Source organism: Rhinoraja longicauda, chromosome 3 (assembly GCF_053455715.1).
Source record: "Rhinoraja longicauda isolate Sanriku21f chromosome 3, sRhiLon1.1, whole genome shotgun sequence".
Classification (NCBI taxonomy): Eukaryota; Metazoa; Chordata; class Chondrichthyes; order Rajiformes; family Arhynchobatidae; genus Rhinoraja; species Rhinoraja longicauda.
This window is the reverse complement of record NC_135955.1, coordinates 15,356,756-15,383,253: the sequence shown is the minus strand read 5'-3', so window position 1 is coordinate 15,383,253 and position 26,498 is coordinate 15,356,756.

The following is a 26,498-nucleotide window of genomic DNA, read 5'->3' as shown; positions in this document are numbered from 1 at the left end:
TTACCCAGAGAGTTGTAAATCTGTGGAATTCTCTGCCACAGAAGGCAGTGGAGGCCAATTTACTGGATGTTTTCAAGAGAGATTTAGATTTAGCTCTTAGGCCTGAAGGAATCAAGGGATATGGGGAAAAAGCAGGAACGGGGTTCTGATTTTGGATGATCATATTGAATGACGGTGCTAGCTCGAAGGGCTGAATGGCCTACTCCTGCACCTATTTTCTATGTTTCTATTTCAAGTTGTGTACGTATATTATGGTCCAAGATGAGGATAAATTAGAGGATTGTAAATATCTATGTCTCCTTGTCTGAGTGGACCAAGGTTTGCTTAATCTGAATATATTTAAGCCTAAATGCTTAGTTTAGCGCTCTGGTTAAATAAATTACTCATTATTTTCATTCTGAAGGTACATTCTTTTATTCTGAGGTTTTGCCCTCTGGTCCTGGACTCTCTCACGACTGGAAACATCCTCTCCACATCAAAATAAATTTTATTCAGAATAAAAATCATACAAAACAAGAACTATGCAAAAACTCTTCCAACATTCTCGGAGGCTGTACATACATGCATTAGCGTCGTATAGTAGTGTTCACAGAGAAAGGCACCCTTGCCATTCACGTGGCCCCATGGGACGATGTCCCTTCCTTTGTTTGAGGGATGTCTCCAGCACACCCTGCCTCTATGTCCAGGGTCCTTGCACTGTTGGACATTTAGAGTACAGAAACAGGCTCTTTGGCCCTCTGAATCTGCACTGACCCCATCAGGCTTCCATTTATCCCAGAGACACAAGGAACTGCAGATGCTGCAATCTTGAGCAAAGCACAAAGTACTGGGGGATACACAGGCAGCATCTGTGGAGGGAATGGAAAGGCAACATTTTAGGTCAGGACCTTTCCTCTATTTATATTAATTCTGCTCCCTGCATTTCCATCAATCCTCTCAGATTTTACTACTCACCTACTCACCAGGGGCAATATGGTTTAGTTTTGTCCAGTTTCGTCTAGTCTAGTCTAGTTTAGTGCAGCTTATTATTGTCATGTGTACCAAGGTACAGTGAAAAGCTTTTTGTTGCATGCAATCAGTCAGCGAAAAGACTATACAGTACATGATTACAATCAAGCCATCCACCGTGTACAGATATCAGCTAAAGGGGTGTAATGTTTAGTGCAAGACAAAGTCCAGTAAAAGCCAATTAAAGATAGTTCGAAGGTCTCAAATGAAGTAGATGGAAGGTCAGGACTGCTCCCTAGTTGGTGAGAGGATGGTTCAGTTATAGACTCATTGAATCAAAGTATCATCGCGTCAGTCTTAGTGTGAAACAGGCCCATTGCCCCAACTTACCCACAGCAGCCAACATGTCCCACCTACACTAGTTCCACTCGCCTGCATTTGGCCCCTATCCCTCTAAACATGTCCTATCCATGTACCTGTCTAAATGTTTCTTAAACGTTGCAATAGTCCCTGCCTCAACTACCTCCTCTGGCAGCTCATTGCAAACATCCACCACACTGTGTGAAAAAGTTACCCCTCAGGTTCCTATTAAATCTTTCCCCCCCTCACGTTAAACCTATGTCTTCTGGTTCTCGATTCCCCAACTCTGGGCAAGAGACTCTGTGCGTCTACCCAATCTATTCTTCTTATTTTTAAGCCTGATGACAGCTGAATGAAGAAGGGTCTCGACCCGAAATGTCACCTATCCATGTTCTCCAGATGTGTTGCCGAACCTGCTGAGTTACTGCAGCACTCTGTGTCCTTTTGTAACTCACCAACCCACATGCCGTAGGGACCTGGGTGGAAATGAGGACAGCAAGGTGCTAACAGATAGCACCTGAGGTCAGGATTGAATCTGGGTCTCTGGAGCTGTGAGACTGCAGCTCATTGTCAGAAGGGTCTCAACCCGAAACGTCACCTATTCCTTTTCTCCAGGGATGCTGCCCGAGTTACTCCAGCATTTTGTGTCTATCTTTTGCACCTACTAAGACAAGTCAAGTCAAGTCAAGTTTATTTGTCACATACACATACACGATGTGCAGTGAAATGAAAGTGGCAATGCCTGCGGATTGTGCACAAAAAAGAATTACAGTTACAGTAATAGGTGTTGAAAGAAAGGTACCCGCAGAATAAATAAAATAAGGGCTGCAACAGAGAAATACTTTAAACTGACCTGTCAGCATTTGGTCAAAGCTGATCTGCTGGATTGAGCTGTTTGCAACCACAAGATGAATATCTGGTTTCTTTTATGAGAACACATCCTTGTTAATTTGGTTTTGTGGTTTGTTTGTGGGTAAACAAACCTTTCACTAAATAAACATGCCAAATCCCTTTAACTAATTCCCTAGTGGCAATGGCTGGCTGATGGTCAGCTTCCTCTGTGAAAAGTAGTCCTGTTGGTGACGAGTGTTTAGTCTGGCGTCTTGCAATGTTATGCTCAGTCACTCATTTATCTCTTTTCTGAGGGTAAGGTTTACTATCTGGGATAGATACCTTCTTTACAAAAATTCCTAGAGTCAATTTAGTTCTTGGGTTAACAACCAGAATTTGTTTAGAATAAATCCTAGCAGCAGATGCAATGAGGTATTTGCTGATTATTTTGAAAGCCATTTTTTAGTTCATCAAATGCACTCTTTACATTGTGCAGGAAGAAACTGCAGATGCTGATTTACACCGAAGATAGACACAAAATGCTGGAGTAACTCGGTGGGTCAGGCAGCATCTCTGGAGAAAAGGAATTGGTGACATTTTAGATTGAGACCCTTCTTCAGACTGAGTCAGGGGAGAGGGACTCTCAGTCTGAAGAAAAGTCTCGATCCGAAATGTCACCCGTTTCTTTTCTCCAGAGATGTTGCCTGACCTGCTGAGTTACTCCAGCATTTTGTGTCTATCTTCAGTAGACTCTTTTAATTGGGTATCTCTGGTCTGCGTGACTGCATATATCTACTTCTTGTTGATAAAACAGGGCAACCAATTTGATTTTCCTCACCTGCCAGAAAGTCAAAATTGAAATTGATGTCTTTAAGGTAAGAGGGGCAAGATTTAAAGGAGATGTGCAAAGCATGTCTTTTACACAGAGACCATAAGACCAGAAGACATAGGAGCAGAATTCGGCTCATCAAATCTACTCCGCCATTCAATCATGGCTGATTTATTTTTCCCTCTGAACCCCATCCTCCTTCCTTCTCCACATAACCTTTGATGCCCTTAATAATCAAGAACATCTGCAAACTCTAGATTAGAAGAACCAAGATAATCTCTGCCTTAGAAATGCCCAATGACTTGGACTCCACAGCCATCTGGTGGCAATTAATTCCACAGATTCACCGTCCTCTGATTAAAGAAATTCTTCCTAATTTCCATTCTTAAGGTACACCCTTTTATTCTGAGGCTGTGGCCTCTGGTTCTAGACCCTCCCATCACTGGAAACATCCTTTCCACTTCCACTCTATCCAGGCCCTTCATTATCGGGTAGGGTTCAATGGGGTCCCTCTCCATCCTTCCAAACTCCAGCGAGTACAAGGCCAGAGCAATCAAACGCCCATCATATGGATGGTGTATGAGGAGCGTAAGGTGGGGTTGGTGTCTGGAATATGTTGCCAGGGGCGGTGGTGGAGCCAAATATGATAGAGGCTCTTAGATAGGCATTATGGGTATGCAGGGAATAGAAGAATATGGAAGAAGGGTCTGACCTGAAACGTCACCCACTCCTTCTCTCCGGGGATGCTGCCTGTCCCGCTGAGTTACTACAACATTTCGTGTCTATCTGAGAAATATAGATGACATGCAGACAGTGGAAATGAGTTTAACCTGACTCAGCACAGACATTGTGGGCCGAAGGGCTTGTTCCTATGTTGTGGTGTTCTATGGTTTTTGCTCTATGTCTCTTTGAATCACTTGCTGGGAACCACGAGTTTCTTTTACATCTCCTCTGGTTTCGTAATAGGCGACATTATTCATTTAACGACCACACAATCTATGCGGCATGGTGTGAATTCCTACGTTTTAACTTGCTGTGTACTAATTCCTTGCCTGTGTATTAATTATGAATTAAGTCCACACAAAGGAGCCTGGCTAACAATCGTGGATTAACTCAGCGGATCAGGCAGCATGTCTGGAGAAAAGGAATAGGCGATGTTTTGGGTTGAGACCCTTCTTCAGACTGAGAGTCAAGGGTCCCACAGGAGTTCCGCAAGCTTTTGTTTCCCTCTCCCCTGACTCGCAGTCTGAAGGTCACCCATTCCTTTACTCCAGCATTTTGCGTCTATCTTCGGTGTAAACCAGCATCTGCAGCTCCTTCCTTCACACTTACTATCATCCAAGACTGCCTTCACATTCAACCAAGGGCTTGCTCAGTCAATCAGACAGTCTGAAGAAGGGTCTCGACCCGAAACGTCACCCGTTCCTTCCCTTCAGAGATGCTGCATGTCCCGCTGAGTTACTCCAGCATTTTGCGTCAAACTTGCTCAGTGGCTGCCGTGCAGAGGCAAAGCGACATTAAAAGCAATCAAGTACAAACATCTTCCACTTTGTAGTGAAATGGAAGCAAATCATCTTCAACCCCAGTGCGATGCCAACAAAAAAGACACTCAGTCTAGCAGTGGTAACAGTGATGGAGTGTCTGCTGATAGCTAAATGGAGTTTGTGGTGAAGGAAAGACCTTGCCTCATTTCAGGCCCTGTCAGGAGGCACAGGTCAATGGTGATGTCTTTATTTTTTTCAACACATATTGTTTTCACCCAGAGATTGTGTCTCAAACAGTTTAATCCCACAGATTTATTTGCATAGCTGTTGGTAGCCCAGAAATGTAATATACGTGCAGATCATAAATGTTAATCTAAATAATAGATCAGTCACCTTAGGTCTATCCTGCTCTTTTTATTTTTATATTAGAACAGCCTAACTGCTGCACAAAATCATTCAAAAGTTGCAGACCTACATGTATCAAGGGGAATACACTTGCATCTAATTCTGCGACGAAGATAAGCAAGAGTGAAGGCAGGCCTTTTTATTAATATGATTTAAAGGCCAAATTCTACTGCAGCTTGTTCCAGCTCCGCGGTAGAGTTGCTGCTTTACAGCGAATGCAGCGCCGGAGACTCAGGTTCGATCCTGACTACGGGTGCTGCACTGTAAGGAGTTTGTACGTTCTCCCCGTGACCTGCGTGGGTTTTCTCCGAGATCTTCGGTTTCCTCCCACACTCCAAAGACGTACAGGTATGTAGGTTAATTGGCTGGGTAAATGTAAAAATTGTCCCTAGTGGGTGTAGGATAGTGTTAATGTACGGGGATCGCTGGGCGGCACGGACTTGGAGGGCCGAAAAGGCCTGTTTCCGGCTGTATACATATGATATGATATGATAATAATTTAACCAAAGCCAATTAGCCTTCAAATCAGTATGTTTTTGGAGTGTGGGAGGAAACCGGAGCACGGAGAAAACCCACGCTGTCACAGGGAGAACGTACAAACTCTGTACAGACAGCACCCAGAGACAGGATCGAGCCCTGGTCTCTGTCACTGTAAGACAGCAATTCTATCACTGCGTCATCTTGCCGTACAAAGGCGTGATTTAAATGGTTCTTGGTTTAAATGTAATCTGATCTGTTCCTTAAATGCCAATTTTAAACCCAATGCAAGTTGAGTTTATATCCAGGATTGTTTCAATGACATAAACTCAGACTTGGAAAAAAGCCCTTTGTCTAATGAGTTCACATTCATTCTGAAGTTCCTGTTCATACTAATTCCATTTTATACTCCCCTCTAGTTTAGTTTAGTTTATTGTCACATGTACCTAGGTACTGTGAAAAGCTTTTGTTGAATGCAAACCAGTCAGCAGAAAGACAATTATTGCAATTCAGTCATTTACAGTATATAGATACATGATAAGGGAATAACATTTAGTGCAAGGTAAAGCCAGTAAAGTCCAATTAAAGATTGTCCGACGGTCACCAATGAGGCAGATAGTAGTTCAGGACTGCTCTCTAGTTGTGGTAGGATGGTTCAATTGCCCCCTTCCCATCTGATGGATTGAAAGATAAAGTATGGAAACAGGCCCTTCGGCCCATTGAATCTGTGCCGACCACCATTCACCATTCTACGTTATCCCACTTTCTCACTCACTCAGGGCAATTTACAGAGGCCAATCAACCTACAAAGATACAGATCATTGGGATGAGGGAGGAAACAGGAGCACTTGGGGGAAATCCATGCAATCACAGGGAGAACATGTAAACTCCACACAGACAGCACCCAAGGTGGGCCAAATGGCCTGTTACCATGCTGCATCGCTAAATAAAAGTAAATTATCACTGATGTGCAAGTCCCAAAAAATAAAGTAAACAATAAAAATGAGGACAATGTACAAGAAGCTGTTGGCATCCAAAATATAAGTCATAAATTCTGATTTACTTTTTTTTTTTTTAAAGCAGTAAGTGCCAGGATACAGATTGTACAATTCATCCCTCATGGTGTTACAAACCAGCTGAAAAAAATGAAGATAATAAAAACCTTCTCCCCAAAATCCACAAACACAACTGCCCTGGCAGACTCATTGTTTCTGCCTGCTCCTGACCCATGAAAATGATTTCCACATACCTCGACTTCAACCTAAGAAGATAATGAATCTCTCCTGACCTATGTCCAAGATACCTCACATGCCCTTTGTCACTTGAATGACTTCTGCATTCCGAGCCCCAATTCCCTCATCTTTACTATTGATGTTCAGTCACTCTACACCACCACCCCCCACCAGGAAGGCCTTAAAGCCCTACGTATCTTCCTCGACCGCAGAACCATCCAAGTTCCCTCCACTAACACTCTCCTCCGCCTAGCGGAGCTGGTCCTCACCCTCAACGACTTTTCCTTTGACTCCTCCCACTTCCTCCAAGACCAAGGTGTAGCTATGGGCACCCACATGGGCCCCAGATATGCCTGCTTCTTTGTAGGGTACGTTCCAGGCAATGGCCGTATCCCCGAACTCTATCTCGGTTACATTGATGAATGCATCGGTGCTACCTACTGCACCCATGCAGAACTCATGGACTCCATCAACTTCACCACCAATTTTCATCAAATTTACTCGGACCATCTCCAACACCTCCATCCCCTTTCTTGATCTCAGTCTCCATCACAGGTAATAGACTATTGACTGACATCTATTACAAACCCACTGACTCCCACAACTATCTCGACTACACTTCTTCCCACCCTGTTTCCTGTAAAAACTCTACCCTCTACTCCCAATTCATCCATCTACGCTGCATCTGCGCCCAAGATGAGGTGTTCCATACTAGAACATCCGAGATGTCCTCATTCTTTAGGGAACGGCGGTTCTCTCCCATCAGAGATGAGGCCCTCACTCATGTCTCCTCAGTACGCCACTGCTCCACCCTTGCTCCCCCTAGTCGCAACAGAGACGGAGTCCCCTGGTCCTTACCTTCCACCCCATCAGCCATCGCATATAACGCATAATCCTCCAAAATTTCCGCCACCTCCAGTGGGATCCCACCACTAGCCACATTTTCCCATCTCCACCCATTTCCGCCTTCCGCAGAGACCTTTACCTCGGCAACTCCCTGATTAACTTATCCCTTCCCACCCAAACCATCCCCTCTCCTGGCACCTTCCCCTGCAACCGTAGAAGATGCAACAGCAGTCCCTATACCTCATCCTTGACTCTGTCCAGTGACCCAGACAGTCCTTTCAGGTTAGGCAGGGGTTCACTTGCACCTCCCCCAACCTCATCTACTGTATCCGTTGTTCAAGATGTGGATGCTTATACATCGGCGATACCAAATGCAGACTGAGCAATCATTTCGTGGAACACCTTCGCTCAGCCCGCCTGAACCAACCTGATCTCCCGGTTGCTGGACACTAATTCTCCTTCCCATTCCTACACAGATCGTCTGTCCTCAGTCTCCTCCATTGTCAGAGTGAGGCTAAATGCAAATTGGAGGAACAGCATCTCATGTTTCAGCCCAGTGGTATTTATGTTGATTTCTCTCACTTCATGTACCCCCAGCATTCCCCCTCTCTCTATCCCTCCCCCACCCAAGTCGCACCAGCTTCTCATTTTCACCCTACAAACAGCTAACAATGGCCTGTTTCCTTTATCATCGTTACTTTTTTGCATACCTTTGATTCATTGTTCTTTATCTCTCTACATCATCTATATCTCGTTTCCCTTACCCCTAACCAGTCTGAAGGATCTCAACCCGAAACGTCACCCATTCCTTCTCTCCAGAGATGCTGCCTGTCCCGCTGAGACTCCAGCTTTTTGTGTCTACCTTCAAGATAATAAAGGAGATGTACTGCAATGCATCAGTTTCCCATTCAAACTACAAAGTGTTCTAGGATCTCAATGGGTCAGGTAGCATCAGGGTAAAGGAGTGGGCGGACGACGTTTCAGGTTAGGACCCTTCTTCAGACTTATAAACTTCTTTAGACATCATTCAGTCAGAAGTGCCCCAATCCAAAACGACACCTGTCCACTCCCTTCCCAGATGCTGCCTGACCTGCTGATTTTCTCCAGCACATAGCGTTTTGCTCAATAATTCCAGCATCTGCAGTCTCTTGTGCTTCCATGCTCCCATTCAAACTACTCAGTACAACGCTAGCAGTTGTTTATTGAAAACTGGAAAATTTAACATACCTTACACTTGAAAAAGGGAGGTCCAGACCCGAAACGTTGCCTAATTTCTTTCTCTAGAAATTCTGCCTGACATGCTGAGTTACTCTAGCACTTTGTGTTTTTAGTTGTAAACCAACATCTGCAGTTCTTTGTGTCTAAATTTGAACTGTTCATTTATTCCTTTTATTTCCTTCTGCCCTCAGTTGTACATGGATTGACCTGTTACAATTGCTCCACACTCTTATCTCTATTCCTAGAGCAACATTTCCTACTTTAACTATGATCTTCTTAAACTCCTCTCAGATCTTTACCTTGTGTAGTGGCAACTTCCAGACATCTCCAATAAATTATTTTCTAATTGCTATTACTACACAGGGAGTCGGAGTGAACTTACACAAACCCAACAGAACAGATCTTCCAGTCGTTTTCCAGTTTAATTAGTTGTTTATTGAAGTAGTTGGACAAACAAGTAGATGAACATACCAGGCTATACTTATTTCGCATACATGTCGTAGCTGGCTGCTCTGCCCCTGGTCTGGACCCAGGTCTCGGGTCTTTCCAGTCACTGGTCTGTCCAGGTCTGGTAAGAGCTGTTTGCTCCCCCTCCCTGTATCTGGCTTCTCCCAGTCCCTTATGCCCATATATATACACCACCCTGTACATCCAATGATCGCCCCCAAATGTTCAAAATAATACGGCAAGATATAGCTAGACAAAATAATATATGCCATCAGTAGCTAGCCTAAACATAAATGGCTCCTACACCTTGCACTAAACGTTATTCCCTTATCATGTATCTATACACTATAAATGGATCAATTGTAATCGTGTATTGTCTTTCTGCAGACTGGTCAGCACGCAACAAAAAAGCTTTGCACTGTACCTATGTAGAGGTGACAATAAACTAAACTGAACTGAACTGATACAAGGCCATTGATAGTTCCATCAGGTGACACCCATTACTGTTTCCAGCTGATTAATGGTAACGTTACTGATGTACCCAGTAATATGAAATAATTGGTCATAACGTTTGCTTATAAACATTGCAGCATTCCTAGGCGTAGAGGAATTTCAAAGCCGATACACTGCATCTCAGGTCAAACACTGAATGTTGAAATAAACTACACAAGAGAGCAAAGACAGAGGGAGAGAGAAATGGAGAGTCAGAGAGAAGGGAGAGATCCATTTAGGAAGATAATGAGAGAAAAAGATTCAAAAGGGGGGGATGGTGAAACTGGGAAATTGATTCAAATGGGTCAGGCAGCATCTCTGGAGGAAAAGAGTAGGTGCCGTTTTGGGTCGGAACCTTTCGTTCAAATGAGTTGGTGGTTTTCATTCATCAAGCCAGAGGAAGATTTGCGATCTAAAATCTTCACAAATTGCAAGAACACGTATCCAGGTTTAAGTTCAGGTTTATTATTGTCATGTGTACCGAAGTACAATGAGAAGCTTTGTTTCGCATGCTATAAATCAAATCAGATAATACTACAGAAAAATACAATCAAGCCAAACTCAAGTGCAACAGGTAGGGCAAAGGGGAAGATACAGTGTGCACAATAGCGCATCAGTTCCAGAGACAAAGTCCAATGCCTGCAATGGGGTAGCGGTGGATCGGACAGTGCCCTAGCTGATGGAAGGATCATTCAGAAGTCTGAGGGGAAGAAGCTGTTCCTGAGATTTTGCTGGTGATTTCATACCATATAGTGTGAAGATAATAAAATGAGGCTGAATTAATCATGTCCTACACCTTTAAATTATTCACATGGTATTTTTGGGTATGCTGCACCCCGAGAAACCTCAGGGAGAATACACAAAATCACAAGTCAGGGCTACACAGTGGTACAGCTGGTAGTGCTGCTGCCTCCTCACAATGCCAGAGACCCTGGTCGATCTTAAATTTGGGTACTATGTGTAGAGTCTCCATGTTCAACCTGTGACCACATGGGTTTCCTCTGGGTGTTCCAGTTTCATAGAAACATAGAAAACAGGTGCAGGAGGAGGCCATTTGGCCCTTCGAACCAGCACCACCATTCATTGCGATCATGGCTGATCATCCACAATCAGTAACCTGTGCCTGCCCTCTCCCCATATCCCTTGATTCCATTAGCCCCCTAGAGCTCTATCTAACTCTTTTAAATTCATCCAGTGAATTGGCCTCCACTGCCTTATGTGGCAGAGAATTCTATAAATTCACAACTCTGGGTGAAAAAGTTTCTTCTCACCTCAGTTTTAAATGGCCTCCCCTTTATTTTTAGATGGTGGCCCCTGGATCTGGACTCCCCCAAAATTGGGAACATTTTTCCTGCATCTAGCTTGTCCAGTCCTTTTATAATTTTATATGTCTCTATAAGATCCCCTCTTATCCTAAATCCAATTAATACAAGCCCAGTCTTTCCAATCGTTCCTCATATGACAGTCCCACCATCCCAGGGATTAACCTCGTGAACCTATGCTGCACTGCCTCAATAGCAAAGACGTCCTTCCTCAAATTAGGAGACCAAAACTGCAAACAATGCACCAGAAGTGGTCTCACCAGGGCCCTATACAACTGCAGAAGGACCTCTTTACTCCTATACTCAAATCCTGTTATGAAGCCCAACATGCCATTAGCTTTCTTCACTGCCTGCTGTACCTGCACGCTTACTTTCAGTGACTGGTGTACAAGGACAGAGGTCTTGTTGCAGCTTCCCCTTTACCTAATCTGACACCATTGAGATAATAATCTGCCTCCTTGTTTTCGCCACCAAAGTGGATAACCTCACATTTATTTACATTATACTGCATCTGCCATGCATCTGCCCACTCACTCAACCTGTCCAAGTCACCCTGCAATCTCCTAACATCCTCTTCACAGTTCACACTTCCATCCAGCTTTGTGTCATTTGCAAACTTGCTAGTGTTACTTCTAATTCCATCATCCAAATCATTAATATATATTGTAAATAGTTGCGGCCCCAGCACCGAGCCTTACGGCACTCCACTCTCCACTGCCTGCCATTCTGAAAAGGACTCCTTTATTCCTACTCTTTGCTTCCTGTCTGCCAACCAATTCTCTCTCCATGTCAATACCCTACCCCCAATACCATGTGCTCTAATTTTGCTGACCAATCTTCGGTGTGGGACTTTATCAAAGGCTTTCTGAAAATCTAGATATACTACATCCACTGGCTCTCCTTCATCCATTTTACTTGTCACATCCTCAAAAAATCCCAGAAGATTAGTCAAGCAGGATTTCCCCTTCATCAATCCAGGCTGATTTAGACCAATCTTTTTACTGCTATCCAAATGTGCCATTATTACCTCTTTAATAATTGACTCCAGCATTTTCCCCGATGTCAGGCTAACTGGTCTATAATTCCCTATTTTCTCTCTTGCTCCTTCTTGGAAAGTGAGATAACATTACCAATCCACAGGAACTGATCCTGAATCTATAGAACATTGGAAAATGATCACCAATGCGTCCATGATTTCTAGAGCCACCTCCTCGAGTACCCTGGGATGCAGACCATCAGGCTCTGGGGATTTATCAGCCTTCAGTCCCATCATTCTACCCAATACTATTTCTTGCCCAATGCAAATTTCTTTCAGTTCTTCTGTCTCCCTAGATCCTCCATTCTCTAGTACATCTGGGAGATTGTTTGTGTCTTCCTTAGTGAAGACAGATCCGAAGTACCTGTTCAACTCTTCTGCCATTTCCTTGTTACCCATCATAATTTCACCCGTTTCTGCCTTCAAGGGACCCACATTTGTCTTTACTAATCTTTTTCTCTTAACATACATAAAGCTTTTACTATCCTTCTTGATATTCTTGGCCAGTTTATCCTCGTACTTCATCTTTTCAGCCCTTGTTGCCCTTTTTGTTACCTTCTGCCGTCCTTTGAAAGTTGCCCAATCTTCTGGCTTCCCGCTACTCTTTGCTATGTTATACATCTTTTCTTTTATTTTTATTCTATCCCTAACTTTCTTTGACAGTCACGGTTGCCCCTTGCTCCCTCTTTCCTCCCACATCCCAAAGACAAAGGGGTTTATAGGCTCTGTAAAATTGCTCCTAGTGTTTAGTTTAGAGATACAGCGTGGAAACAGGCCGTTTGGCCCACCGAGTCTGCGCCGACCAGCAATCCCCACACACTAATGCTATCCTACACACGAGGGACAATTTACAATTACGCCAAGCTAATTAACCTACAAACCTATATGTCTTTGGAGTGTGGGAGGAAACTAGAGATTCCTGAGAAAACCCATTCAGGTCACGGAATGAACATACAAACTCCATACAGACAGCCCCCGTAGTCAGGATCAAACCCGGGTCTCTGGCGCTGTAAGGCAACAACTCTACCTCTGCACCACTGTGCCACCCTGCAGGGAGTGGATAGGAAAACAGGATAACATAGAACTAGTGTGAACAGATAATCGATGGTCGGTGAGCCAAAGGGCCTGTTTGCAAGTTACATTTTGAAATAAAAATAAATAAACAATGAGTCCAAAGCAGAATCTTTCTCTCAGGATCCTCCAAGAGAGGAGAATGGTTCTTAACATTTAACTGCATGAAACAGTCCGGGCTGAATACAACAAAGAAAAAGCAAAAAAAATACAAGAGGGAAAAGGGCGCCGGAGACTCAGGTTCGATCCTGACTACGGGTGCTGCACTGTAAGGAGTTTGTACGTTCTCCCCGTGACCTGCGTGGGTTTACTCCGAGATCTTCGGTTTCCTCCCACACTCCAAAGACGTACAGGTTAATTGGCTGGGTAAATGTAAAAAAAAAAATTTTTAAATTGTCCCTAGTGGGTGTAGGATAGTGTTAATGTACGGGGATCACTGGGCGGCACGGACTTGGAGGGCCGAAAAGGCCTGTTTCCGGCTGTATATATATGATATGATGATATGATATGATATGGTCCTTCAATTGAGTTTGTATGAAAGAATAACCATTGCTACAGTGAGTGTTTCATTTCTATTCATTTGTTGCTTGTGGACATTACAGGCTAGGAGAATGTTTATTGCCATCCATAATTGGTCCTTAAAACAAGTAGCTTCCACGGCCACTTAAGAATCAACCACATGGCTACATGAATGAGAGCCACAAAGAGGCAGCAAGTTTTCTCCCCGAGGTCATTTGTGAACCAAATAATTTTTTACAACAATCCAGCTGTTTCATGGTCATAATTACAGTTACTTTTTTTTTCTTAATTCCAGTTAATTTAAGTAACTGATCTTAACATTCCTCAGCTGCCATCATCAGATTCAAACTCATGCTTCTGGATCAACATATTATGAGCGTTTGACGGCACTGGGCCTGGATTCGCTGGAGTTTAGAAGAATGAGGGGGGACCTCATTGATACCTACCGAATAGTGAAAGGCTTGGGTAGAGTGGATGTGGAGTGGATGTAGAATGGATGTTTCCACTAGTGGGAGAGTCTAGGACAGGAGTTAATAGCCTCAGAATTAAAGGACGTTCTTTTAGGAAGGAGATGAGGAGGAATTGCTTTAGTCAGAAGGTGGGGAATCTGTTGTATTCTTTGCCGCAGAAGGCCGTAGAGGCAAATTTTAAGGCTGAGGGAGATAGATTCTTGATCAGTATGGGTGTCAGAGGTCATGGGGAGAAGGCAGGAGAATGGGGTTAGGAGGGAGAGATGGATCAGCCATGATTGAATGGCGGAGTAGGCTTGATGGGCCGAATGGCCTAATTCTGCTCCTATCATATGATCTGATGAACAAGCTTGGCAGCTGGATATCGGGTGAGCAATGTAACCACTCTGAATCGCGCAAGGTTCTAGCAATGGCAGTTTCTCTGGTCTCCAACATAACCACTCTGCCAATATTGCTCACGATCTATGATATAAAAGTAGCTCAGAATGCAGGATATATGAATCTCATACTGCACCCAAGTCATTTACAGCCTTGAATTTACACTAGGATATAAATTGCCAATATTGGTATGGCTGTTTTTATTTGTCCTCTGTGTCTGATCCTTGGAACTTAAAGGTTGCTAGCTGTTGGTTCTTTACTAGTGCTTTCTGATACTTGGTTCCAGACTAAATAATTTGAATAAGCACATTTAAACAAGTTCTCTAAAACAACCAAGTTCTATGAAAACAGCCCACGAGAAACTACTGATGATTTATGGTGCAGCGATAGAGTTGCTGCCTTACAGCGCCAGAGACCTGGGTTCCATCCTGACTACAGGTGCTGTCTGCTCTCCCTGAGACTGCATGAGTTTTCTCCCACACTCCATAGGTGTACAGGTTTGTAGGTTAATTGGCTGCTGTAAACTGTAAATTACCCTTGGTGTGTAGGTTAGTGCGATAGATTACAGAGAGATCGCTGGTTGGCAGGGACTCGGTGGGCCAGATGGCTGTATCTCTGTTTCCACGCTGTATCTCTCTAATCTAAAGTAAAGTCTAAATGCAAATCAACCAGGGAGCAAGGCAGAGTTTGTAAATCGGTGAGCATTGTGGGCAGCTTGATAGTAATCATGTATAGTCTTTTCACTGACTGGATAACATGCAACAAAAAAGCTCTTTGCTGTGCCTCGGTACACGCGACAATAATAAGCTAAGCTAAGCTGTTTGTGTGTTTCTACCATTCATTTTTTGGGATGCAAGTATCATTGGCATTGCCAGCATTTGGGTGGCACAGTGGTGCAACTGGTAGAGCCTCACAATGCCAGCGATCCGAGTTCAATCCTAAGCTTGGGCGCTGTGTGTGTGTGTAGAGTGCGCACGTTCTCCCTGTCTTTCGGGGTACTCCAGCAGAGTGATTGCAGTGAATCTTATTGATGGTTTGTTCTGCAGTCATGGTGCACTAGCGATGCATATTTCGAGTAGTGAATAAGGTGCCGGTGAAGTGACCACTTTGACCTGGATGCTGCCTAGCGTCTCATTACAAAACTGTGGTGAATAGAAATTGATTTCAACCACACCACTGAAGTATACGAAAATATCTGCAGATGCTGGTACATATCGAAGGTATTTATTCACAAAATGCTGGAGTAACTCAGCAGGTCAGGCAGCATCTCGGGAGAGAAGGAATGGGCGACGTTTCGGGTCGAGACCCTTCTTCAGACTGATGACACCATTGAAGAGTTTTCTCAGCCTAACCTGCCAGTAGTAAACTCTATTGGGGACAACATAAACTCGACATAATCATCACCTACCACACCAACGTCGCCAGGACAACGGGCCTTCACGTCCGGGTCTGGAGCCCTGCACTTACAAACTGGGACATTAAAATGGTGCCAAACTGGCGACTCGGCATACTGACTCAGTGTACTAATACTGTGTACTTGTACTGTATTTGAGATGCTTATCTAAGATCTAAGGAAACCGGAGCACCCAGAGAAAACCCACGCGGTCACGGGGAGACTGTACGAACTCCATACCGACAGCACCCATAGTCAGAATCGAACCCGGGTCTCTTGCGCTGTAAGGCAGCAACTCCACCACTGCAACACCATGCCCCTCGTGATCTCTTGGACGGCAACAAATAAGCTGAGGTCAAGCAGGCATTGCGGTAACCTCTATCTTTCAGTCTGATGATAGTTTCTAACCCAAAAAGTCACCTATTCCTTTTCTCCAGAGATGCTGCCTGACCTGTCGAGTTACTCCAGCATTTTGTGTCTATCTTCAGATTAAGGTTACTCTTCCTGGGTCATGGTAAAATGAAAGTAATTTTAATACAAGGTCACGGCTGGTTTGCATAGAACATAGAACAGCACAGCATAGGAACAAGCCCCTTGGGCAACCATATCTACACTGAACACAATGCCAATACAAACTAGCAGCATTGGGTCCCGAAAATGTCACCTATCCATGCCCTCTAGAGATGTTGCCTGACCCATGGAGTTACTGCAGGGATAGACACAAAGAAGACACAAACCGCTTCAATGGACCACTCTACAGGGTTGAGGAGTTATATAACCACAAGATCGGTTGTGAGTGGGAGTGTCTGGTGGAAGAGTTTACAGTGGAGGCCTTCTCAGCGCCGGGCAATGCTCCTCACAATGACGTGACCCATGAGCCACCTACAGGAAAGCCAGAGCCATTTGCAATCTGTACGTCAGCAGGAATTCTCAGCTCGTAAGAAATTTCCATTTGGCATAGAGTATTTTTCGATTCTCTGACACTAAAGACATTGTCCCCTGGCCCTGAACAGATCCAGCCTGCTTTACTTTGGATGTAATTTTGCTGCCCAACACTCCCCATGGAAAATCTCTGGGGCAAAACTTCAGCCGGGAGGATGCAAAACTCCGTGCGCATTCCCGCAATCTGTGATTCCACCTAGGGACGCGAAAAAAGAAGGCAGCACATGGTTTGGCAAGGTTGATATCTCGACACCATCGGACTCGAGGGGCTCGATCAGATCGGAGGGCCACGCAAAGACAGCGGGGCCACATTCAGATCACATCACCCATCCCACCGACCCTCCCTCGACCCCACCGCCCCACTCTCCCTGACCCTTCAAAGGCTCATTATCCGATCAGTGCCGTCGATAAGAAGTCAAGTAACCTATTGTGAGCTGAAATGAGTCATTTCCTTTGAAAAATCAGGCTGCCTTTAGTCTTGTTCTCTCCCGCTGTTGCACAGTGCGCAACAAAGTGCACATGAACTGGCTTGTTGTGCTTCGTGTCCCCATAGCTGCTGTTTCTTTGTGGGTTATCAGCTCTTGCATAAGCACAGTGACAAAGGTTGGATGGGGGGGGAGGGGAGAGAATCCATGGAGTCAATGCTTGGCCCCGGTGACATGGACATTTCCAGTGCAGAAAGTGCAGATACAAACCCATGAGAAATCACTGCCTTCAATTTTTTTTTTTTGTCAGCAGTTCTGCCCCTCCCCTGCACTGGGGAACAGACTGCTGGAGTCTCCGTGGAGCCAGGTTTTCCCCAATCTATCAAGCCTTATCAGGCCTGCCTGACAGTTCAGAAGCAAAGCTGTGGGTTGATCTACGGACAGCGTGGACGCTGGAGACTGGAGGCCGTTTTGCCCTCTCGCAAGACTCGAGGATGAGTAATATCGAAGGCAGACCCGGGTGCTGCCTTCTTCCCAGGGGGCAGGTTGAGGGCAACAAAGATGGCCGGTCCATCATTGTACCCTGAACCATTCAGAATGGCACTCGCAGAAAATCAGGAAAGAAACATTAAAATGATAAATAGATTGGTATTGTGTTAGTAATGAAATGAAAATGTTTAATTCATAAGTTCTCGGAGCAGAATTAGGCTATTTGGCCCATCAAGTCTACTCCGCCATTCAATCATGGCTGATCTATCTTTCCCTCTCAACCCCAATCTCCTGCCTTTTCCACATATCCTCTGACACACATACTAATCAAGAATCTGCCAAACTCTGCCTCCACCTTCCACCACCGTCTGTGGCTATGAATTCCACAGCTCCACTACCGTCTGACTAAGGAAATTCCTCCTCTTCTCCTTTCTAAAGGTGCGTTCTTTTATTGTGCGGCTATGGCTTCTGGTCCTGGAATCTCCCACTAGTGGAAAAATCCTCTCCACATCTCCCCTATCCAGGCTTTTCACTAATTGGTAAGTTTCAAAGAGCCCCCCCATTCATCTTTCTAAACTCCAGCGAGTACAGGCCCAGTGATATCAAACGCTCATCATATGTTAACCTAATGCTAGGTTATAATGACAACTCCTCTCATACCTCCAGATTCAAGGACAGTTTTTTCCCAGCTGTTACCAGGCAACTGAATGGTCCTCTAATCAGCTAGAGTGTGATCCTGACCTCCCATCTACCTCATTGGAGACATAATAAAAATGAACTGCAGATGCCGGTTTATACAAAAGATCGACACAAAACGTTGGGGTAACTCCGTGGGTCAGTCAGCATGTCAGGAGAAAATGGATAGGTGACGTGTCAGGTCAGGGCCCTTCTTAATTACCTACTTACCTCATTGGAGATCTTTGAACTATTTTTAATCAGGCTTTATCTTGCACTAAATATTGTACCCTTTATCCTTAATCTGTACACTGTGGACAGATTGATTGTAATCGTGTATAATCTTTTCTTTGACTGGATAGCATGCAGCAGAAGCTTTTCACTGTACATCAGTACACATGACAATAATAATAAAGTAAGCTAAACGGAACTAAACTCTGAAGATACCTTGGAATTTCCTACGAAATAAATGCATGCATAAATTTCCTTGCTGGAAATACAAAGCCAAACAAAATTATATTTATTTTACTAGAAGCAGGACAACTTTTCAGCATGTCAACACAAGGAACTACAAATACTTGTTTACAAAAAAACCCCACAAATTGCTGGAGAAAGTCAGTGGGTTGGAGTAACCAATAGGTCGGACGGCATCCTCAGCACAGTGTTTTTTTTTTCGTAAACCAGCATCTGCAGTTTCTGAAGAAGGGTCTCGACCCGAAACATCACCCATTCCTTCTATCCAGAGATGCTGCCTGTCCCGCTGAGTTACTCCTGCCTTTTGAGTCTGTCCAGAGGTTTTTTTTCTGTCCCCTCGGAAGTCACAGTCTCAAACATGTTGCACAGTGTAACGTCATATTCCAGCCGTTTGACTAAAAGTTATTGTCATTGAAATTTGTGGTTGTGGGGTGGGGAGGGTAATGGGAGTGGGGGGAATTGCAATGCGGGTTTGTTTGGATCAGATGCCGTGCAACAGAAAATGTCCACACTACTTGCAACAGCGGTTAACTGGAATTTCTTTAGTAATCCCCAAAACAACAGTTTTACGGCCAGCTTGTCTTGGATACAAAATAATGTAGATTAACCCTTTTAGGTGCCGAATGCCCTTTTGGAACCTTTATTTTTTTTAAGTGCCAACAATGAAAGTACAGCATTGGCTGTGGCACGTCAGGATGTTTAAGTTTAGGTTTATTATTGTCATGTTTATCGAGGTGCAACATAAAGCTTTTGCTTTGCAAGCTATCCAAACAGATCAGATACATTATACATAAATACAATCACAGATCAGATATACCATACATAGACACTCAAGAGGCCACACAGTGGCATGGTGGTAGAGTTACAGCCTTACAGCGCCAGAGACCCGGGTTTGATCCTGACTACGGGTGCTGTCAGTACAGATTTTGTACATTTCCCTGTGACCGCGTGGATTTTCTCTGAATGCTCCTTTCCTCCCACATTCTAAAGACATACAGGTTTCTAGGTTAATTGACTTTGGTGAAAAATTGTAAATTATTCTTAATATGTAGGATTTGTGCGAGTGTACAGGGAGATCACTGGTCAGAACGGACTCGGTGGGCTGAAGGGCCTGTTTCCCCGCTGTAACGCTAAAGTCTAAAGTAAAGTCTAAAGTCTAAAGACAAACTCAAGTACAATAAATTGAGCAAGTGGGAAGATACAGAGTACAGAATATAGTTCTCAGCATTGTAGCACATCAACTCCATAGACAATGTCCAATGTCCTCAATGTGAATCAGACAGTACCCTAGCTTATGGAAGAATCATGCAGAAACCCGATAAAGGAGGGGAAGAAGCTGTTTCTGAGCACTGTGATGAGTGCTTTCAACCTTTTGTACCTTCTGCTGGACTGGAGTTGCGAGAAGAAGGAATGACTAGGGTGGGATAAGTTTGGCTTAGTTTTTGTTTAGAGTTACAACGTGGAAACAGGGTCCCACTGACCAGCGATCCCCACACACCAACACTATCCTACACACACTAAGGAAAACTTACAATTTTACCAAACCAATTAGCCTACAAGCCTGTACGTCTTTGTGTGGGAAGAAACTGGAGCATCTGGAGAAAACCCACATGGTCATGGGGAGAACGTACAAACTCTGTACAGACAGCACCTGTAGTCAGAATCGAACCTGGGTTTTTGGCACTGTGAGGCAGTAACTCCACTGCTGTGCCATCGTGCTGACTTTGATTACGTTTGCTTCTTTACTGAGGAAGTTCCTACTTCACCATTGAAAAGACGCCAGCCATTGAGGTTCGGCTGGATAAGGGATTTGGGCCCATGAGGCTTGAGATGATATTATTGGTGCATTTGCCATTAAATTCACATTTACACAGCTTGTTTCCTCACTGCTGTCACACTAAATAGAAATCAGCAGAGTGTTTCCATCTGCAGTCTCCATTTAGAGTATGGTTTCACTACAAGCACAAAGACCGGAAAACTGTCAGATAATTATAGAAGGGAAAGGCCAACTAAAATTCATCCATCACAAAAAATTCCACAGCATCCAATTGTTTCCAAATTAACTTTAGGATTTTAACTCTGTAACCCTATCTTGTAATCCACTGAATGGGCTGGAGGCTCTTTGTAAAAAGAGACCATTCTGATATCAATGTTTCACTATGGTTCGATGTATCCACTTAAGCCCTGAGCTCTGGGATCTCCTCTCTCGACCATTCCTCTCCTTTGGGTACGTTCTCCCCGTGACCGCAGGGGGTTTGCTCCATGTACTCTGGTTTGTTCACACCCAAAGACATCCTTTCTCTGCCTTGTTAAGACTGAGTCATTTCACATGGAAACAGGCCCTATGGCCCAACTTGCCCACGCCAACCATCATGCCCCATCTGCACAAGACCCAGCTCTCGCGCTTGACCCAAGTCCCTCTAAACCTGTCCTATCCATGTACCTGTCCAAATGTCTCTTAAATGTTGTGATAGTACCTGCCTCAACTACCTCCTCTGGCAGCTCCTTCCAGATAGCCACCACCTTTTGTGTAAAAAAGTTACCCCATTGCCGAAACCTACCTTACCACTATAACACTGTCATTGGTGCCATTTTTCTCTGACTGAAAAATTCTTCAGATTTTTACCATCTAAAAATTGTTATAAAACGTTTGCTCCCTTTTATAATTTTATACCCTAGTCCACTAATCCTAGTCATCAAATATTCCAGAGAAATATTCTGGAAGGATGCATTTTTAGTTCCTTCACCAAACAAAATAAATGGAGGTAAAGTGAATCATTTCACAGTGTAGATATTTCATATTATTTTTTTTGCAAAGTGATTGCGCTGAAAACTTATGCTTGGTCCACCCGCCTAGGCCTACTGGATCTGCCAGTTGCTAACCATTTTAACTCCACTTCCCATTCCCACACTAACATTTCTGTCCTGGGCCTCTTCCATTGCCAGAGTGAGGCCAAACGCAACTTTGGAGGAACAGCACCTCATATTTCACTTGTGTAGCTTACACCCCAGCGGTATGAACATTCAATTCTCTAATATTAACTTCATCTTAACTTCCCCTCCCTCCTTGCTCCCTTCCTCCACCCTAGTCATTTTACCAGTTCCACAGTTCTCCACATTTGCTTCTCTTGAGATCACAACTCTACTAGCTAACAATGGCCATACCAGGCAACGCCCTGCCTGAGGTCAATTGTGGCTGGCCCTGATCGGCCCAGGTCTTTACTTGCCTTCATCTCTTCACCTCTGTCCCACACTTTAAATCTGAAGATGGGTCCCGACTCGCCCATCCTTTTTCTCCAGAGATGCTGCCGGACCCGCAGAGTTACTCCAGCACATTGTGTCCATCTTTTGTACCAAACCAGCATTTGTTTCTACACATTTCCATGGCTGTCAGGTTAAATTGTAAGGGGCAGGCATGGATTACATAGAGACAGGCATATCATGAGCTGTGAAAACTGTAACACACCACTGAAAAGCTCTGACATATTTTGCTTGGGCAGCTTACACCCCAGTAGTATGAATATTGACTTCTCTAACTTCAAGTAACCCTTGCTTTCCCTCTCTCTCCATCCCTCCCCTTCCCAGTTCTCTGACCAGTTTGACTGTCCCCCTGATTAAGTCTTATCTGTGTGCTTCGTTGTCACTTTCTCCAAGCTAACAATGATCTATACTACATTTTCCTTGATCCTCGTTCCCATTGGTGTCTCGTGTTCACATCTCACCCTTCCTTATCTCCGTGTTTCCCTCTCCCCTAACTCTCAGTCTGAAGGGTCTCAACCCAAAACGTCACCCATCCCTCTCTGGAGATGCCGCCTGTCCCGCTGAGTTACTCCAGCATTGTGTGTCTCTATCTTTGGAGTACACCGGCACCGGCACTTTCTTCCTACACAGCTCTGACAGGGATACTTGTTTGAAAGCCATGACTCACATCAGGGCATTGCTGTATCCTTAGCCCCCTCCACCACCCTCCGAACCAGCTATTAGCAGTCTAAAGTTGAGCTTGCGTGCCTCACCCTGATTAAAACTGAAGACGGACCGAGCATTGGAAGTTGAAGAGGGGGGGGGGGGGGGGGGGGGGGGGAGGGCTAACAGTGGGCATTCTTTGCGAGCAGACATTCATCATCTTTTATCAGTGGGCAGGATGCTTTCTCTCAGCAAAAGCGGCTTAAATGGGACCTTTGCTTATTAGTTGATTTAATTTTTTTGCCAGCGCTGCTGGCGGTGGGTCGGACTGGATCTGAGAGGTTTATTGTGAGAGGGAAGCATTCATTGTTGGCATTGGTTGATCCTGTGCCCCGTCTGTGAGTCATGGCTGAATTGTTGTCGTGACATTCGGCATTCTTCACTCTCAAAGCTAAGCGCTTTGGAATCCCACAAACTAAAATGAGAGAACTATGCTCTGTGCAGAGGATGCAGCTCAACACAACGCCTTTATTCCGTGGATGTAAAGCCACTGGAAGCAGTATTTAATTGAAAAAGACATGTCTGACTTCCCGATGCAAAATCACAACCAAACCAAGACTTCAATTTGGAACTGGGACTGCAAAAGACTCTCTCAATCCTTTGGGTAAAATAGTGAGGATAACGGTGTAAAAATCCGATAAATCCTTCGAACCTTTTTACATCCTTTCCCCCCAAATACCAGAGGGCTTAACTTTAAGTTGAGAGGAGCAACATTTAAAGGGGATGTGCGGGCATGTTTTCTTATACAGAGAGCGGTCAGTGCCTGGAACACGTTGCTGGGGGTGGTGGTGGAGGCAGATACGACTGTGGCATTGAGTAGACCTTTGGATAGGAACATGAATACATAGGCAGTGGAGGGATATGGATCATGTGCAGGCAGGTACGGGTTGGTTTTGGCATCATGTTTGACACAGACATTGTGTGTCGAAGGGCCTGTTCTTGTGCTGTACTCAGTTTTGTTTCAATTTAGTTTATTGTCAGGGTGAAAAGCTTTTGTTGCGTGTTAACCAGTCAGTGGAAAGACAATACATGATTACATTTGAGCCATCCTCAGTGTACAGATAAGGGAATGACGTTTTGTGCAAGATAAAGCCAGTAAAGTCCGATCAAAGAGAGTCCGAGGGTCTCCAATGAGGAAGATAGTAGTTCAGAACTGCTCTCTAGTACGGTTCCATGTTCCATGTTCTATGAGATTTCACTGTCATGACGTTCAAAATTAAAGAAAATGAATGTACAGAGGTGATGGAAGTGGATGGAGGCATGTTGGAGCGGGGGCAGGGGGTTGGGGGCAGAGAGGGGGTGGTGAGGGAGGAGTGAAGGAGTTATTTTGGAGGATGGGCAAATGATGGTGGGAATAAACGACAGCAAAAGAAGCAAGGTCTATTTTAGCATCAGACTAAATAGAGCAATCATGTTTCTAAAGATAGGTGCAATTTCATGGCCCTTCCAGCAAAATAGACAATTATTGTCCCGACAGCTAATTCCCTGTTTCTTTAGCCCGGTCCCTGACTAAATGTCCAGAGAGTATGGATCATGATCATTATAAATAGTCTCTCTTGTGGTAAAGCACCCAAGTCTCTTGGCTATCAATTAAATATACCAGACTGAAGATAGACAGCAACTCTTATTTTGATGAATACCTATTTACTTCAGAGTCTTACAATGCACAGCACTATTTTGAATGGGGAAGTTTGACAAAATGCACAACACTTTTAAATTCAACATTCAGTAAGATCACTTTCAGCAGAGGAAATAAAATATAAAAGAAAAGAAAATTGTCATATTTCTGCAGGGAGACACTTCAAACGATACATTTAGTGAACAAAGTGCAACATTTCTTATATTTCCACCCCAATGCAAAATTAGATCAACTATTTCAATAAAGGAATTGAATTCTGGAATTCATCCTTTTTTTAAATAAATGACTTATTGTTTGTTGTACGAGTGACTCGAATTAAAAAATTGGCATTCAGTTGATCTTTTTGAAGTGGCCAATTAGAACATGTCATTTGTCAAATGGGCAGCTACAGGATGAAGTTCATTGAAAGGTTCATGATTTCATTAATTCGAGGAGCAGAATTAGACCATTTGGCCCATTAAGTCTACTCCACCAATCAATCATGGCTCTCAGCCCCATTCTCCTGCCTTCTCCCCATAACCCATGACACCCGTACTAATTAAGAATCTGTCAATCTCCACCTTAAAGGTATTCATTGACTTGGCCTCCACAACAGTCTGTGGTAACGAATTCCGCAGATTCACCACCCTCTGAAGATTCCTCCTCATCTCCTTCCTAAAGGTATGTCCTTTTATTTGGAGACTATGGTCTCTGGTCCAAAGACCAGTGGTTGTGCCATTATTAAAGCTGTAGGTTTCAAATGGGGAACATTTTGGAAAGGAAACCACATCACGATTTAGTCAGTACGCCTTTGGGTTCCAACATGTTCAGGAAACATGTTCCCAATGTTGATGGAGTCCAGAAGCAGGGTCCACAGTTTAAGAATAAGGGGTAGGCCATTTAGAATGGAGATGAGGAAAAACTTTTTCACTCAGAGAGTTGTAAATCTGTGGAATTCTCTGCCTCATAAGGCAGTGGAGGCCAATTCTCTGGATGCTTTCAAGAGAGAGTTAGATAGAGCTCTTAATGATAGCGGAGTCAGGGGGTATGGGGAGAAGGCAGGAACGGGGTACTGATTGTGAATGATCAGACACCATCTCATTGAATGGTGGTGCTGGCTTGAAGGGCCGAACGGCCTACTCCGGCACTTACTTTAATCTGGACAAAATCACGAGAAGGCATTTGAAACCCCCCCCCATCCCCTCTCTCCTCAGAGGTCCCCCCGAAAATGTGCTGCCTAGACCAGGTGAGATGTCCGATTTTTACCTTATCAGGACCCGCTGAATATTGTAGAGATAATATACAAACACATATATAAAAAAACTTATTCAGGTTTGATATCGGACTCCTAAACCAATGCTATGAAATTATTAAAGACCCCCCTTTAGGTTTAGGTTTAGATTTAGCTTTATCATTGTCACATTTATTGAGGTAAAGTGAAAAGCTTTGTTTTGCATGCTATCCAACAGATCAGATATGCCACACTTAGATAGTATAAGAAAATAACTGCAGATGCTGGTACAAATCAAAGGTGTTTATTCACAAAATGCTGGAGTAACTCAGCAGATCAGGCAGCATCTCAGGAGAATTTACACTTAGATGGAATCAGCTCAAACTCAAGTACAATAGATAGGGCAATGGGGAAGATACAGAATGCAGAATGTAGTTGTAGAGTCAGAGTCATACAGCATGGAAACTGGCCCTTCAACCCAACTTGCCCACACCGACCAACATGTCCCATCTAAATAGTCCCACCCGCCTTTGTTTGGCCCATATCCCTCCAAACCTATCCCATCCATGTACCTGACTAATTGTTTCTTAAACATTGCGATACTCTCTGCCTCAACGACCTCCTTTGGCAGCTCGTTCCATACACCCACCACCCTTTGTGTGGCTCCAATTCTGAATGACAACCACCTCTTGGGTATGTATTCAGGATTAACACTGTTCATTAGGCCTGATGTGTCGAGGTAGCTGCAACGCACTACGTGTGAACATTTTCTGCTCCAGTGGCAGTAAATTTCTCGGAGACACGAGAGACCGCAGATGGTGGAATCCTGACCTAGAAAAAAAAAGTGCTGGAGGAACTCAGTGGGTCAGGCAGCATCTGGCAAGGGAAATGGGCGCACGACTTTTTGGGTTGCGACCCTTCTT